The sequence below is a fragment of the Sus scrofa genome, chromosome 4 (assembly GCF_000003025.6).
Source record: "Sus scrofa isolate TJ Tabasco breed Duroc chromosome 4, Sscrofa11.1, whole genome shotgun sequence".
Taxonomy (NCBI): domain Eukaryota; kingdom Metazoa; phylum Chordata; class Mammalia; order Artiodactyla; family Suidae; genus Sus; species Sus scrofa.
In genome coordinates this window covers 34,278,455-34,293,195 of record NC_010446.5, presented here as the reverse complement: position 1 = coordinate 34,293,195, position 14,741 = coordinate 34,278,455, and positions in this window count along the sequence as shown.

Here is a 14,741-nt window from a genome sequence, read left to right as displayed (position 1 = left end):
GGAAACAGACTCCAGCAGAGATTTGCATGGGGCGAGGCTTGCTGGGGAGAACGCCAGGCAGCACCTGCCAGGGAGTGAGAAGCAGGTCTGGGTAGAGACAGAGGGACTGGGACGTGATTGCACCAGACACCTCGGCTGATCCTGAAGCTGGAATGTCCCCAAAGAAGGCAAAGGGCCTGGTCTTTGTACCCCTCCGCAGGTGACCAGTCCTTGCATGCCAGAAGCTCCTTTCATCTGAATGCCACGCCTGGGGAAGGATCCAGCTGTGAGTAGTCAGCAGGCAGGCTCCCTGCGGCCAGGGGTGGAGCCCCAGGGCCCTGAAAGGGGATCACAGCATCCATTATGGGCCCCACCACTCCGGGCTCAGAGCTCTTTGCAACAAAATGTTCACAGAGGTGCGTGCTGTTTCTCAGCCTCTGCCCCCATCTGCTCCTGTGGGAGCCAGCCCTCTGCGAGGTTCCCTTCAAGTCATCCAGGACATCAGCTAGGACGAATTCCCATCTCCCCCAGCCCCACCCCTCACCCTTCTCGAGGCCTCCTTTGCCAGGGACCAGCTCAGCCCCAGGTACTACCGATCAGTGTTGAATTTCTCCCTCTCTCCTCCCCACCTGGCTGCCCAGGCAAAAACAGAACTACGTGATCTTCTCTGGCAAAGTGGGGGGAGAAGGTCCCCTCCCCTTTGTGTCACACTCCCTGAGAGTCGCCCTGGAGAACCCCGCGATTCTGTTTGCAGGACTGGCTCCCTTGCTTGGCCCCTGCTGAGCTATGGAGTTATAGGACCTAAAGCAGTGGTTCTCAGTCCCGGCTGCCCCACAGAATCCCCTGGGAAACTTTTTAAAAACACAAGTGCCTGGGCTCCACCCCAGACCAATGGAATCAGAAACTCGAAGGGTGGGGCCAGGCACTGGGAATGCTTTTTCAATCTCCCCTGGCCATTCGAACACCCTGCCCAGAGCTGAGAACCAGTGACCTCGCTGGGCTTGTTTACAGAGGTCAGTCGGGGAGTGCGAAGGACAGAGATGATTTAGGAGAGAGAAGCGGAGGCCTGACCTGCACGAGAGGTGATGGGAGTGGAAAAGCTGAGGGTGGAGATTACAGAAGTAGAACAAGGGCCTGTGGAGCCTGGTCAAGTTAGAGGAATTTTGGGGGAGCCAAGGAATGCTCATACTTGGGCCCTGCCCCCAGGGATCCTGATTTAATTGGTCCAGGCTGCTGAGCCTTGGAGGCGGGAGAGGGCGTCAAACAACCCAAGTGATTCTCATGGGCAGGCCAAGCTGACAGCCAGAGCCCTAGGCCGTGTTACCACCTCTAGCCCAGTAGCCCCACCAAACAGGTGTCCAAGGTGGCCAGGTGGCCCCCACCCAGTGTTTCCAAGCTAGCCAGATTTCTCATCACTTGGACCCTGGAGTGAAATCTTGAGCAACCCCAATTTGCATGCAATCTAAACTCTAATGCTGGCACGCCCTGCCTGCCTCCTGAGGGAGTGTTTGGGCAGAGCTGCTCTGCAGGACATGGGCTGGATGGCCCTTGGGACTCTCGTTCCAGGCCCTCAGCTTGGCTGTCTGCCCCTCTCTCCAAAGGCACTAGCATACAGTTTATCCAGTTTAGCATTTTCTTATATAGGTGATTTTTTTTTCTAAAGGAAAGAGCTATTTTTCTAAAGATAAATGTAATACATGATTGTACTACAAAATGTAATACATGATTGTAATACAAAGACCTGTACTCTGAAAACTATAAGACACTGATGAAAGAAATCAAAGACAACACAAATAGATGGAAAGACACACCATGCTCATGGATTGGAAGAGTTAATATGATCAAAATGACTATACTACCTAAGGCAATCTACAGATTCAATGCAATCCCTATCAAATTACCAAGGACATTTTTCACAGAACTTGAACAAAATATTTTAAAGTTTCTTTGGAAGCACAAAAGACCCAGAATAGCCAAAGACATCCTGAAAAAGAAAAATGGAGCTGGAGGAATCAGGCTCCCTGACTTTAGACTATACTACAAAGCAAAAATCATCAAAACTGTATGGTACTGACACAAAGACAGAAATATAGATCAGTGGAACAGGATAGAAAGCCCAGAATTCAACCCACGCACCTACAGCCAACTAATCTATGACAAAGGAGGCAAGGATATACAATGGAGAAAGGACAGCTCGTTCAATAAGTGGTGCTGGAAAAACTGGACAGCCACATAGAAAAGAAGGAAATTAGAACACTCCCTAACACCATACACAAAAATAAACTCAAAATGGATTAAAGACCTAGATATAAGACCAGACACTATAAAACGCTTAGAGGAAAACATAGGCCAAACACTCTCTGACATAAACGACAGCATCTTCTCAGATCCACCTCTTAGAGTATTAACAATAAAAACAAAAATAAATAAATGGGACCTAATCAAACTTAAAAGTTTCTGCACAGCAAAGGAAACCCTAAAATGAAAAGACAACCCACAGAATGGGAAAAAATCTTTGCAAGTGAATCAACAGACAAGGGATTAATCGCCAAAATTCATAAACACCTTCTGCAGCTCCATACCAAAAAAACAACCAACCCCATCAAAAAATGGGCAGAAGATCTAAACAGACAGTTTTCCAAAGAAGACATACAGATGGCCAAGAAACACATGAAAAGATGTTCAACATCACTCATCATTAGAGAAATGCAAATCAAAACCACTCTGAGGTACCACCTTACACCAGCCAGAATGGCCATCATCAAAACAATACGTGCTGGAGAGGGTGTGGAGAAAAAGGAACCCTAATACACTGTTGGTGGGATTGTAATTGGTGCAGCCACTGTGGAAAACAGTATGGAGATGCCTCAGAAAACTACAAATAGAACTACCATTTGATCCAGCAACCCCACTCCTGGGCATCTATCAGAGAAAACCATGACTCTCAAAGACACATGTACTCCGATGTTCATTGCAGCACTATTTGCAATAGCCAAAACATGGAAACAACCTAAATGTCCATTGACAGAGGAGTGGATCCAGAAGATGTGGTACATATACACAATGGAATATTACTCAGCCTTTAAAAAGAATGAAATACCGGCATTTTTAGCAACATGGATGGACCTAGAAACTATCATGCTAAGTGAAGTCAGCCATACAATGAGACACCAACATCATATGCTATCACTTACAGGTGGAATGTGAAAAAAGGACAGACTGAACTTCTTTGCAGAACAGATGCTGACTCACAGACATTGAAAAACTTATGGTCTCCAGAGGAGACAGTTTGGAGGGTGGGGGGATGTGCTTCGGCTGTGGGATGGGAATCCTGTGAAATCAGATTGTTATGATCATTATACAACTACAGGTGAGATAAATTCATTTGAGTAATAAAAAAATTTTTTAATAAATAAAATAAAATACATAATTACAAAAAAATTTTTTCTTTCCAGAACATGAAACAGAAAATGAAAAATCGGAGTTCCCTTGTGGCACAGTGGGCTAAGGATCCAGGGTTGTCACTGGAGCAGCTTGGGTTGCTGCTGTGGCATGGGTTCAGTCCCCGGCAAGGTAACTTCCACATGGTGCAGGTGTGGTCAAAAAAATACAAAGAAACAAAAAAGAAAAAGAAAGTGAAAAATCACTCTTTTTTTTTTTTTTTTTTTAGCTGCCCCTCAACATACGGATTCTACAGCCAGGGATCAGATCCTAGCCGTAGTTGCAACCTAAGTCACAGCAGCAGCAACACCGGATCCTTAACCCACTGTGCTGGGCCAGAGATCGAACCTGCGACCCTGTGCTCCCTAGAGGATGCCAATCCCATTGCACTACAGCAGGAATTCCTGAAAATTCACTCTTAATCCCAACACCAAGAGGCACCCCCGTTAAGAAAGAGGAAAGCACCCCCGATAGCAGGAGCCGACCAGCTCTCACAGCCGGGCCCTGGGCTTGTGAACAAAGAATGTTGCCTGCCATTCTTTTGTTGAGCATAACCAGCTCCACAGAACACCTGCATCAGCCAAGGCTACTGCCACTGTGACAATCAAGACAAAGACAAGACCATTCTATAATCAAATCTGCCCAAGACAAAAACAAGATCATCATCCAAACCACAAAAATAACCAAACATCCCCCATTCTGGCTAATGGGGGATTGTTGCTTTTGTTCCATTTAACCAGTTATGGCCTCATTCTATTCATCTTGACGGGAATTATTAAGACATTCAATCATAAAATGACCCCTGCTTCCCAGCAGTGTCCAGTCCAGAGCAAAGCCCTGCTTGCTTGAACCATCCCCTAAAGCATCGATCACGAGCTCAACTCTGATACTCATTCCTCTCTAGCATCTTCTTTTTTTTTTTTTTTGTCTTTTTGCCTTTTCTAGGGCCACTTCCCGCGGCATGTGGAGGTTCCCAGGCTAGAGGTCTAATCGGAGCTGTAGCCACCAGCCTACACCAGAGCCATAGCAACGTGGGATCCGAGCCGCGTCCGCAACCTACACCACAGCTCACGGCAACGCTCGATCCTTAACCCACTGAGCAAGGCCAGGGACCAAACCTGCAACCTCATGGTTCCTAGTCGGATTCGTTAACCACTGCGCCATGATGGGAACTCCTCTAGCATCTTCTTATAGAGATGCCCTGCACAGCCCACAAGCCCCCCCCTACACATGTGTTTGCTGGTGTCCTTTGGCTAAAGAGCATTGACACCATAGACTTTGGAATATATCCTTCCAGACATTTCTTTCTCTGATTATAGATTTTTCTTTTAAATTCTATTTTATGATCTGCTTTTTGTAAAATTAACAACCTCTTAAGAAAATTTTTTGCAAGAGCATCATCTTCTGCTGTATGGATGTTGCAGATGTGTTAATACCACTTTCTGTGGGATTATGTGTCTCTTTAAAGGCTTTGAGAGTAGGCTCACATGTTTTTTGATATCGGCCATGGGCTGCTGGCTCTCTTCAGAAAATCCTGAGGGGGTCACCTCTTTTCCAGGCTTTGGTGCAAGGAAGCCACAGGTGAGGGTGGAGAAACTGCAAACCACTCTCCGTGGGGGTAGAGCCCAGGTCCTCTCAGGTGGAGCAGGAAAAGTTCCCACCAATGCAGAGCCAAGCTTCAGAGCCGGCCCTGAAAGGAGGCCCTCGCTCTCCCCCAGCTCTCAAAGTGCTATCCCTCAAAGACCAGAGATGTGGACCACGTTTGACCCTCAGCTTTCAGAACATCCACCGCTTTGGAGGGGACTCCACCTGTGATAATCGAGCCTGGAAACTATGTTGGCAGGTTTGTTTTACAAGAAGGTTCTCCAGGGTGGTGAAATCAACAAGATTCTGAAAGAGCAAGAGCAGGCCAGCTTCCTTAACAATCTCAAAACGAGTCCATTAACTCAGCGCCAGGAAATGGGCCTTGTGCTAGAGTGGTGTTTTAAGCTTTGCCGTGCATCCCCCATCACCTGGGGATCCTTCCAACACAGTCTTGATTCCAATGGGCTGGTCTGAGGTCTGAGCGTCTGCATTTCTATTTTTTTTTTTTCTTTGTCTTTCTGCTTTTTCTAGGGCCGCTCCTGCGGCATATGGAGGTTCCCAGGCTAGGGGTCCAATTGGAACTGTAGCCATTGGTCTACGCCAGAGCCACAGCAACTCAGGATGCAAGCCGCATCTGCAACCTACACCACAGCTCAGGGCAACACCGGATCGCTAACCCACTGAGCAAGGCTAGTGACCGAACCCATAACCTCATGGTTCCTAGTCGGATTCGTTAACCACTGCGCCACAACGGGAACTTGGCGTCTGCATTTCTTAACAAGCTCCCACGTGATGCTGATGCTGCCGGAGTAGCCAGGTCCTCATGGGCTGGCCCTTAGCCCTAAAAGTCTCCAATAAATTCAAGCTCATTGTTACCAACAGGTGGGGAGAGTGTGCTGCTTATCAAATGACATATTAGACCTCTCTCCCCACCTCAGAGAAGCCTTCAGATCCCTTCAAGGGATGAGGCTGTTGCTGTGCAAAGCCCTGCTCTCCAGACAGGAGCTTGGACCCCGCACCCAGCTCACATGGGTGGAGGAGACACGGAGGGCCCTCAGGTTCCCATAGCAGACTTGATTGGGAGCTTAATCAGACCTGCTCCCAAAGAGCCCCCCTTCTAGAAGTGAATGACGCTGAGGCCCAGGAGCCCCCACCTGGCACCCCCAGCTCATGTCTATGATTATCTCCAAATAAAAGTTCATTATTCCAAACTGAGAGGTGAAAGCACAAATAGGTTCTAAAGAGTTTAACTAGGGGAGTTCCCGTCGTGGCGCAGTGGTTAATGAATCCGACTAGGAACCATGAGGTTGCAGGTTTAGTCCCTGGCCTTGCTCAGTGGGTTAAGGATCCGGCGTTGCCATGAGCTGTGGTGTAGGTCGCAGATGTGGCTCGGATTCCGAGTTGCTGTGGCTCTGGCGTAGGCTGATGGCTACAGCTCCGATTGGACCCCTAGCTAAAAAGTTTAGCTAACTTCATGACTGACATTCATAAAGGGCTGCTAAGAGCAGGAAGAGCTAGCAATTTGGAACGAAATCTCTCACCTCCTGGGGCGAATCCTTCTTCCTCCTTCTGCTCTTGGACCCTTGCGCCCATCCACTTGGGCATTTCTCATCCTCCTGGGCACCCCTCGCTGCCTCCCACCACCTCCCCCATCTGCTTGACCCCCTCACCCCGATTCAACAAGGAGTGAAGTTGCTAAGGGGACTTGATTCACAATATCAAGTGAGTAGTGGCCATGCTTCTGGTGACTAAATTCTGCTTCAAGCTGCTCAGCTTCCATTTTCTTGTCCTGGAGCTATGTCCAATATGGTACCCACAAGCCACAGGTGGCTTCTTAAATTTACAGTAATTAAAGTAAAATGAAATTCAGCTCTTCAGTTGCACAAGCCACAGTCTAAGTGCTTAAGAGTCATGTGTGACTCATGGCCACTCTATTAAATAGTGCAACTGTAACATTTCCACCTTTGCAGAAAGTTCCATTGGACCCGGCTATCTAGGTGTTTCTCACCAAAACCCAACAAGTCCACAGGGTGAGTTTTGTGTGTTTTAGGAAGAGGCATTCCTTCCTCAAGCTACCTTATTGATCCCTGCAGGAAAAACAAGAGTGATACGTACTCAAATCTTCAATCACGCTGTCCATGGCACCCCCCGCCGTGCACTGCACAGCCTGCTCCATCCTATGCACCGAACTTGACGAAAATCCTTCATTGATCCTCTGAGTTTCATGTCTCTCTGCCTTCACCCCTCAGACCATGGCCCCATATCTTTTCCTTTCAGGGTGGGGGTGGGCTGTGGTTTCACTTGGTCCTTGTTATTAATTTCCTGTAGCTGTTGAAATAACCACAAACTGGGTGGCTTAAAACAACAGAAATTAATTCTCTCACAGTTCTGGGAGCCCCAAATCCAAGGTCAAGGTGTCCTCAGGATTGCCCTCTCTCCAGAGTTTCCTTCGATGCCTCTTGCAGCTTCTGGTAGATCTCAGCTTTCTTTGGTTGCCTAACTTCGGTCTTGGCTCCTGTCTTCATACGGCTTTCTCCTCTGTATCTGTGAATTCTCCTCTTCTGTTCCTACAAAGACACTTGTCACTGGATTTAGGACACTGGGGTCCTTTTTTTTTTTTTTTTTTTTTCCTTTTTAGTGCCACACCTGCGGCATATGGAGGTTCCCAGGCTAGGGGTTGAATTGGAGCTCAGCTGCCAACCTCCGCCACAGCCACAGTAACACAGAATCCAAGCTGCATCTGCAACCTATGCAGAAACTTGCAGCAACACAGGATCCTTAACCCACTGAGCAAGGCGAGGGATTGAAACCTACATCCTCATGGATACTAGTCAGGTTCTTAACCCACTGAGCCACAACGGGAACTCCTCCTTTAAAAAAAAAAAAAAAGTATAGTTGATTTACAGTGTTGTGCCTCAGGTTTCCTAAGTACATCTGCAAAGACCCTCCTTCAAAATAAGGTCACATTCACAGGTTGAGGGGACATGGACATACCTTTCAGGGAACCACCCATCAACCCGCTAGAGTCACATAGTATGAGGGTCTTAGTTGCAGCCTCCAGTTGGACACACTCAGCAGTGCTCTGACTGATGACTCTTCCTCTAAACTGAACTGTTTGGACCTAAAACAGAAGCTCTCTCACCACCTGGAGACACGCGCTCTGTTGCAGGCAAGTCCTTTATCCAGTCAGTCCAGGGAGGGTGACTTGCTTCGTCCCACCTCAGAACCAGCTGTAGGGACCCCCCACACCTCCTGAAACATCAGGCACAGGTTCACTTCCATCCGAGAGTATGCAGCCTTCCAACCACCACCACCACCACCACGCATACACACCACCCGGTAAGGATGGCTCTGCCCCCGCCAGCCCTCGAGGCTTCAGGAGGACAGCACGTTGATGAACACTGGACTGGAGACGTGGCAGGAAATGGAAGCACAGCGAGCACAATCCTAACAGTAGCCATAATGAAGCGACGAACGCTCAGCACCTACCAGGTTCTAAACACCAGGTACTATTGTAAGTCTTCTATGACTGTCAACGTTATAATTCCGTCAACAACTCTAGGCTGTAGATGCTCGAATCCCCACCTCAGAAGCACCGGATCTGAGGCAGAGATGGGTTAAGGAACCTGCCCCCAAGTCTGAGAAGGTTCAGAGCCAGGATGTGCACCAGGCTGTCTGGCTGTTACGGCCACACTCCAACCAAGAGAAGACAATGCATAGGCTGGATATTTCATTTGTTTATTTGTTTGGGGTTTTTTGTTTTGGTTTTTTTTTTGTCTTTTTGCCTTTTCTAGGGCCACTTCCCACAGCATATGGAGGTTCCCAGGCTAGGGGTCTAATCGGAGCTGTAGCCACCAGCCTAGGCCAGAGCCACAGCAACGTGGGATCCGAGCCACGTCTGCAACCTACACTACAGCTCACAGCAACGCCAGATCCTTAACCCACTGAGTGAGGCCAGGGATCGAACCCACAACCTCATGGTTCCTAGTTGGATTCGTTAACCACTGAGCCACGACGGGAACTCCAAGGCTGGAGGTTTTGGGGGACTTAAGATGTGACAAAAGAAAAGTGCTTCGGAGAAATGCTTCTGAATCGATCCTCAGTAGGAGAGGTGTAAGCAGAGCCCTGGAGACCTTTTTAAGAACCTGCGCCTCTGTGAATCGACTTTGAGCCTGGGAGCCTGGGCCGTGTGGGGCCCCGGCTGGCGCTGCCACAGCCAGCATCCATGCTCTGCTGCACTTTCCCATCCAGCCAACACACAGGCATGAGCAGATAAAGGCACACAGGCATGAAGCTCAGGATCAGAAGAAAAAGAGCCCACTCTCTTCCCTCCCAGCCTCCCCCACCGCAACCACCCGCTCTCTCCCCACCGCCTCAGACAGTTCTTGTCCTCAGACTGCTGCGAGGTGTCGACGGGAGGAACGGGGGACCAAGGTGGCGTGAGTGCCAGAGACAGGACAAATGCCCAAGAGAAGGAAGGCTTGCAGCCTCTGTGGGAGACATCTGGAGAGGGCCAAGGGGACAGGGACAACTCAGAGTCCCTTGGGAGGGGTGATGGGGCACCGTGGGGAACGAAATCCTACAGTTCTACTAAACTCGACCCACCCCACAGGCCAGAGTTCAGAGCTGGTTTTCCGTCTGTCAGGAAGTACCAGATGAGCCACACAAGAGCGGAAACGGGGGACAATCCCCAACGTGCCTGGCCCCGAGCGCTCACTCAGCTCTGTGAGAGGAGGGTTGAGAGCCCAGGAGATGGGGTTCCTGGGTGTGGACACGGAGAAGTACAGCTGTTTCTTCTCAGCATGATTTTCTAGTGGAAATTTCACAGTCTTGAGCCAAGTCTTGGGGGTGTCAGGGGATGCAGGAACCTAACCCAGTAGACTAACAGCCTTGACAGTAGGTATTTTCTCCTGAGCTAGATGAGAATTTTCCTGGGTAGCAAAGGGGGAAATGAATGGGCTCAAGTTGAAGAATCAGAGTGATCTGGGTGGGAGTTCCGACTCTAGCACTTACTGTGTGACCTGAGGAAAGTTCTACAACCTCTCTGGACCTCTATTTCATCTTCCATAAAAATGGGACTAAAAGCACCTCACAAGAGATGCTTATCAAAGTGATGCTTTGCTCACAGGTGGTCCTACCTTCCCACTTCCTCAACCCTCCGGTGTGGGATCTGATCCAACATTCAAGTTGAAACTTCCCAGGGCAGGCCTGCCCCCTTTTCTCCCTCCTCCTCCCCTCCCTGTTCACGAGAGAAGAGCTCCCACATGGCCCTGGGAGGAAGGCCCTGAGGAGGCCTGCCCCTCAGCACAGCCACCCTAGCAGGGGGCCTGCTGGACTCTCACCCATTGATCTCCCAGGGCTCCTCGGAGCAGGTGCCCACACTGCCCCTCCCTGGGGTACCTGTGGGCAGCACACAAATAACTAGTCACCCAGCTGATGCCCGTGGATTGGCACGGCAGCCTTGCAGGAAAGGCCTGAAGCTACTCCATGACCTCAGCTGCAGGGAATGTGGGGGAATTCAGCCTGAGACAGGGCTCAAGGAGAGGTCAGCTTAGGCTGGGCCGTTCACAGGGCCGGCTGAGGTGTGGCTCGGTGTTACTATACCCCAAGGGGGTCAGGGTGACTGCTCAAGCCCGAGGGAGGTGGCCCAGCGTGTGGTCTGGGGGCCCTGGTGCACTTGCAGACGTGTTGGCAGCTGCCCAGAGAAGCCTGAATTGTTTCCAGGTTGTTTTCAAGGCCTCCTTCTGCAGCTGTTGGGCCCCGCCTGTTCCCTCCAGGGAGCCAGAGCTCATAGAGGAGGCCAAGGGCCTTTTCCCAGGGTCCCACATGGCAGCCCTGGAGCCCCAGGCCTGGGCTCCCTGGAGTCCCTGATACCAGGCGCATGCCTGCCAGCCTCTCCTCCAGAAGTCACTTCTCTGCCTTCCCCTACGGAGAGGTGGATAGAAGATCTTCCCTAGGCTGCCAGATGGAGCAAGTGAAAATTCTACGTGATGGCCAATTCAATTTGAACTTCAGATAAACAACGAATAATTTTTTTTTTTTTTAAGGGCCTCACTCACGGCATATGGAAGTTCCCAGGCTAGGGGTCAAATTGGAGCTGCAACTGCTGGCCTACACCACAGCCACAGCAACACCAGATCCCAGCTGCATCTGCAACCTATATTGCAGCTTATGGCAACGTCAGACCCTTAACCCACTGAACAAGGCCAGGGATTGAACCTGAGTCCTCATGGATACTAGTCTGGTTCATTACCACTGAGCCACGACTGGGACTTCCATTTTTTTTTTTTCCAGGCCACACCTGCAGCATATGGAGGTTCCCAGGCTAGGGGTCGAATTGGAGCTGTAGCCTCCGGCCTACACCAGAGCCACAGCAATGTAGGACCCAAGCCGCGTCTGTGACCTACACCACAGCTCACAGCAACACCGGATCCTTAACCCACTGAGCGAGACCAGGGGGTTCTCATGGATACTAGTCGGGTTCATTAACCATGGAGCCATGACAGGAACTCTGAAAACTCCTAATTTTTGAATATAGGTAGGTCTCATGCAATATTTGGAACACGCTTTTATATTAACAAAATAGTCATTGTTTTATCTGGAATTCAAATGTAACAGGCCATCCTGTATTATTATCTGGCAACCCTGGCCCCACCTCATTCTTTAAATTCTCAGAATGTCCCTCCTCTCTGCTTCTTATCTGTGGGGAGATACTCAAACATCAGGGCACATGCAAGGCGTTGGTATTTTTATGTTATTGTGGCTATGAACCTGGTTTTAAAACTCTGGAACATTACTAATGTTTGCAAACATTTCTGCAAATGATCTATTTTATTAACTATAAATTTCACAGTCATCTACTGTAAAAACTCTCCAAAAAAATAGAAAAAAAATTAAACGCTCCAGTGGATAATTCTTTTTCCTTCCTGTTTCTTTCTTATTTTTGTTACCGTTGTGTTTTGGAAATGTCTTGCCAGAATAAAGGCAAGTATTTTTACCTTATTTTTACAATGCTGTTCACTGTTCAAGTAAAATACTTTTTAACCTTTCTCTTTGGTTCCTTTTAAGCAAAGCTCAGCTACCACCATGTCCCCTATTTCCCTTTGGGAAAGGAAGCTGTTAGGCTGGTCCCAGCTTTCTTGAGAGGGGGGCTCCCTGGTGACTGGCAGTCACCCCTGGTGTATGGACAGTCTAGGAGTTATGCCTGGGACTCGGAGTGTGTGAGGCTCGAGGCCCAATCCTAAGGGCCAGGGCCACAGGGCATCTCCAGCTGGGCAAGCTTGAGGCTGTGGAAATGTGTTCCATCTATGTTTGTCTCCTGCTCCTTTTCCCACCTTTCTCCTGCCGCCCCAGAGTCTTAGAAATAGCAATCCTCGTCCAGAGTCACAGGAGTAGGTCATGGCCAAGGCTCCCCCAGGGCAGACACAAGGGTCCCTAGTCTCTGCCTCCAGGCACGTGGCAGGGATTTGAAACACTTTTCTTACCTTTTTTATTTTTTTGTCTTTTTAGGGTGGCACTCACAGCATATGGAGGTTCCCAGGCTAGGGGTCGAATCAGAGCTGTAGCCACTTGCCTACAGCACAGCCCCAGCAACACCAGATCCGAGCTGCATCTGCGACCTACACCACAGCTCACGGCAACAGTGGATCAATAACCCACCGAGCAAGGTCAGGGATTGAACCCGCAACTTCATGGATACCAGTCAAGTTTGTTAACCACTGAGCCACGACGGGAACTCCTAAAACACTTTTCATGTGCACCTCAACAAGGAGGGTCTGGTGTGGCAGCCACCTGGCTCCTCCAAGGCCCAGCTGTCACTCTAGGTCACTGGGGAAGAACCTCTGGGAACATTCAGCCTTCTCCTGGCAGCGCCTTGGCAAGGGCCCAGCCTGGGCCCCTCCCTGCCTCACAGGGGAGCCAGCCTCCACCCATCCTCTGACGCAGGCCATCCTCAGCCACTCCAGGCAGGGCCTCCTGGGCTGAACCCCACTGCAGGTTTTGCTCTCCCCACTCCCTCCTCTCAGGATTCCCAAGGACTTTGTCAGGGTGCTTCACGCCAACTTCTCACACACCTTGGCTCAGAGCGTGTGAGGCAATGTACATGCCACCCAGGGATGGCTCCGGTGAGCTCCCAGGTTGACAGCTGGGCAGTGGCTTAATAGCACTCCGGCACCTGTCCTGAACCCTGGCTGGGAGGTTTTCCTCCCATCTCTCATCATCTTCTTCCATCCCTTAGGGGGTACAGTGCTTAAGCTCTGTCTCAGATCGAAATGGCTGGATTCGAATCCTAGCTCTCTTACCCACTAGGCTAGGTTACTTAACCTCTCTGTGCCTCAGTTTTCTCATCTGTCAAAGGGGGCTGGTCATCATCCTTACCTCATGAGGCTGTTATGAGAACTAAATGAGGCAATGCCTCTAAGAAGCTTAGAGAAATCCTGGCACGTAGGAAATGCTTATTGAACAATACATGTTGGCTATAATCTAGACTTGCCAGATGTCCTTCGTGGTCACCAACATGTGGTCCCTGCATTGAGCAGCGCACAATACTAGACACTAATGGGGAGACGTGTAACATGGACACTGTTCTCATTCTCTGCTCTTGGGTCCCCTCGGAGAAAATCTGAAAGCATCCGCAAAGCATCCGCCTAGTAGATTTCGCTTGTGCTTTGTGGTCACCTTTGCATGACTCCTTTGAGCGCTCTCCCTGGGTCTGGGTAAAATCCCATGTTAGTTAGACGTCTACCCTCCCCAAGAGAGAAGCCAGAGAAGCCAATGTCCCAGCTTGCCTTGCGATGGGGCACAGGACCCAGGCTCCACCAATCAGATTCTTCCATGAGAGACCTTGCGGAAGCAGGAGACTGCAGGCGTCTCCAAGGCAAAGGACTCTTCCATACTTTCCTACCCTTCTCTGTAGAGGCTGTTAGGGTCAGAACGGTGTCCACCGTCCCCCCTACTCCCCCCCTCCCCACTCCCCCCCCACTCCCCCGCTTCCGCCTACAAAAGAAGACATGTTGGACTCCTAACTCTTGGTCCCTTAGAATATGACTTCTGAGTCCTTTCGGAGATAGTCAAGTTAATAAGCCCTTTAGGGTGGGCTCTAATTAATGGGATGGGTCTTTATAAAAAGGGAAAATTTGGAAATGCAGACGCACAGGGAGAACACCATGCGAAGAGGCAGGCAGAAAGCGGAATGATGGAGCCGTGGTCAAGGAACACCAAAGATTGCCAGCAGCCACCAGAAGCAAGCAGAGAGGCCTGGAGCAGATTTGCCCTCTCAGCCCCTCAGGGAACCAACCTTATCCTTGGGTTCCTACTCTCTAAAACTGTGAGAAAATACATTTCTGCTGCTTAAGCCACCCAGTTTGTGGTACTCTGTTCCAGCAGCAGCCCTAGGAAATACATGAGGAGCAGCCCTTATGCTTTGGTGTCAAACCTAAGCTCTTGAGGAACAAGGCATTTTGTCTGTTTCATTTTCTGGCTCCTAGAGGGTCCCCAAGAAATATACATTCAATAAATGTATGTCCTTTTCATAGTTCACAGCACAGTGTGAACAGGACAGAGAAAGACCCTTCCTTCAAAGACTGCGCACCTCTCATCTGTCACCATAGGCCTCACCGGTGGTGGAGGACCGTGCCTGCCCCGCTGCCCACCCCTGCAGCCGCTGCAGGACCCACCTGAGGCAGCAGCAGGGCCATAGGAGCCGTGTGGACGCTATGTGGACTTGTGGCTCTCGGGGC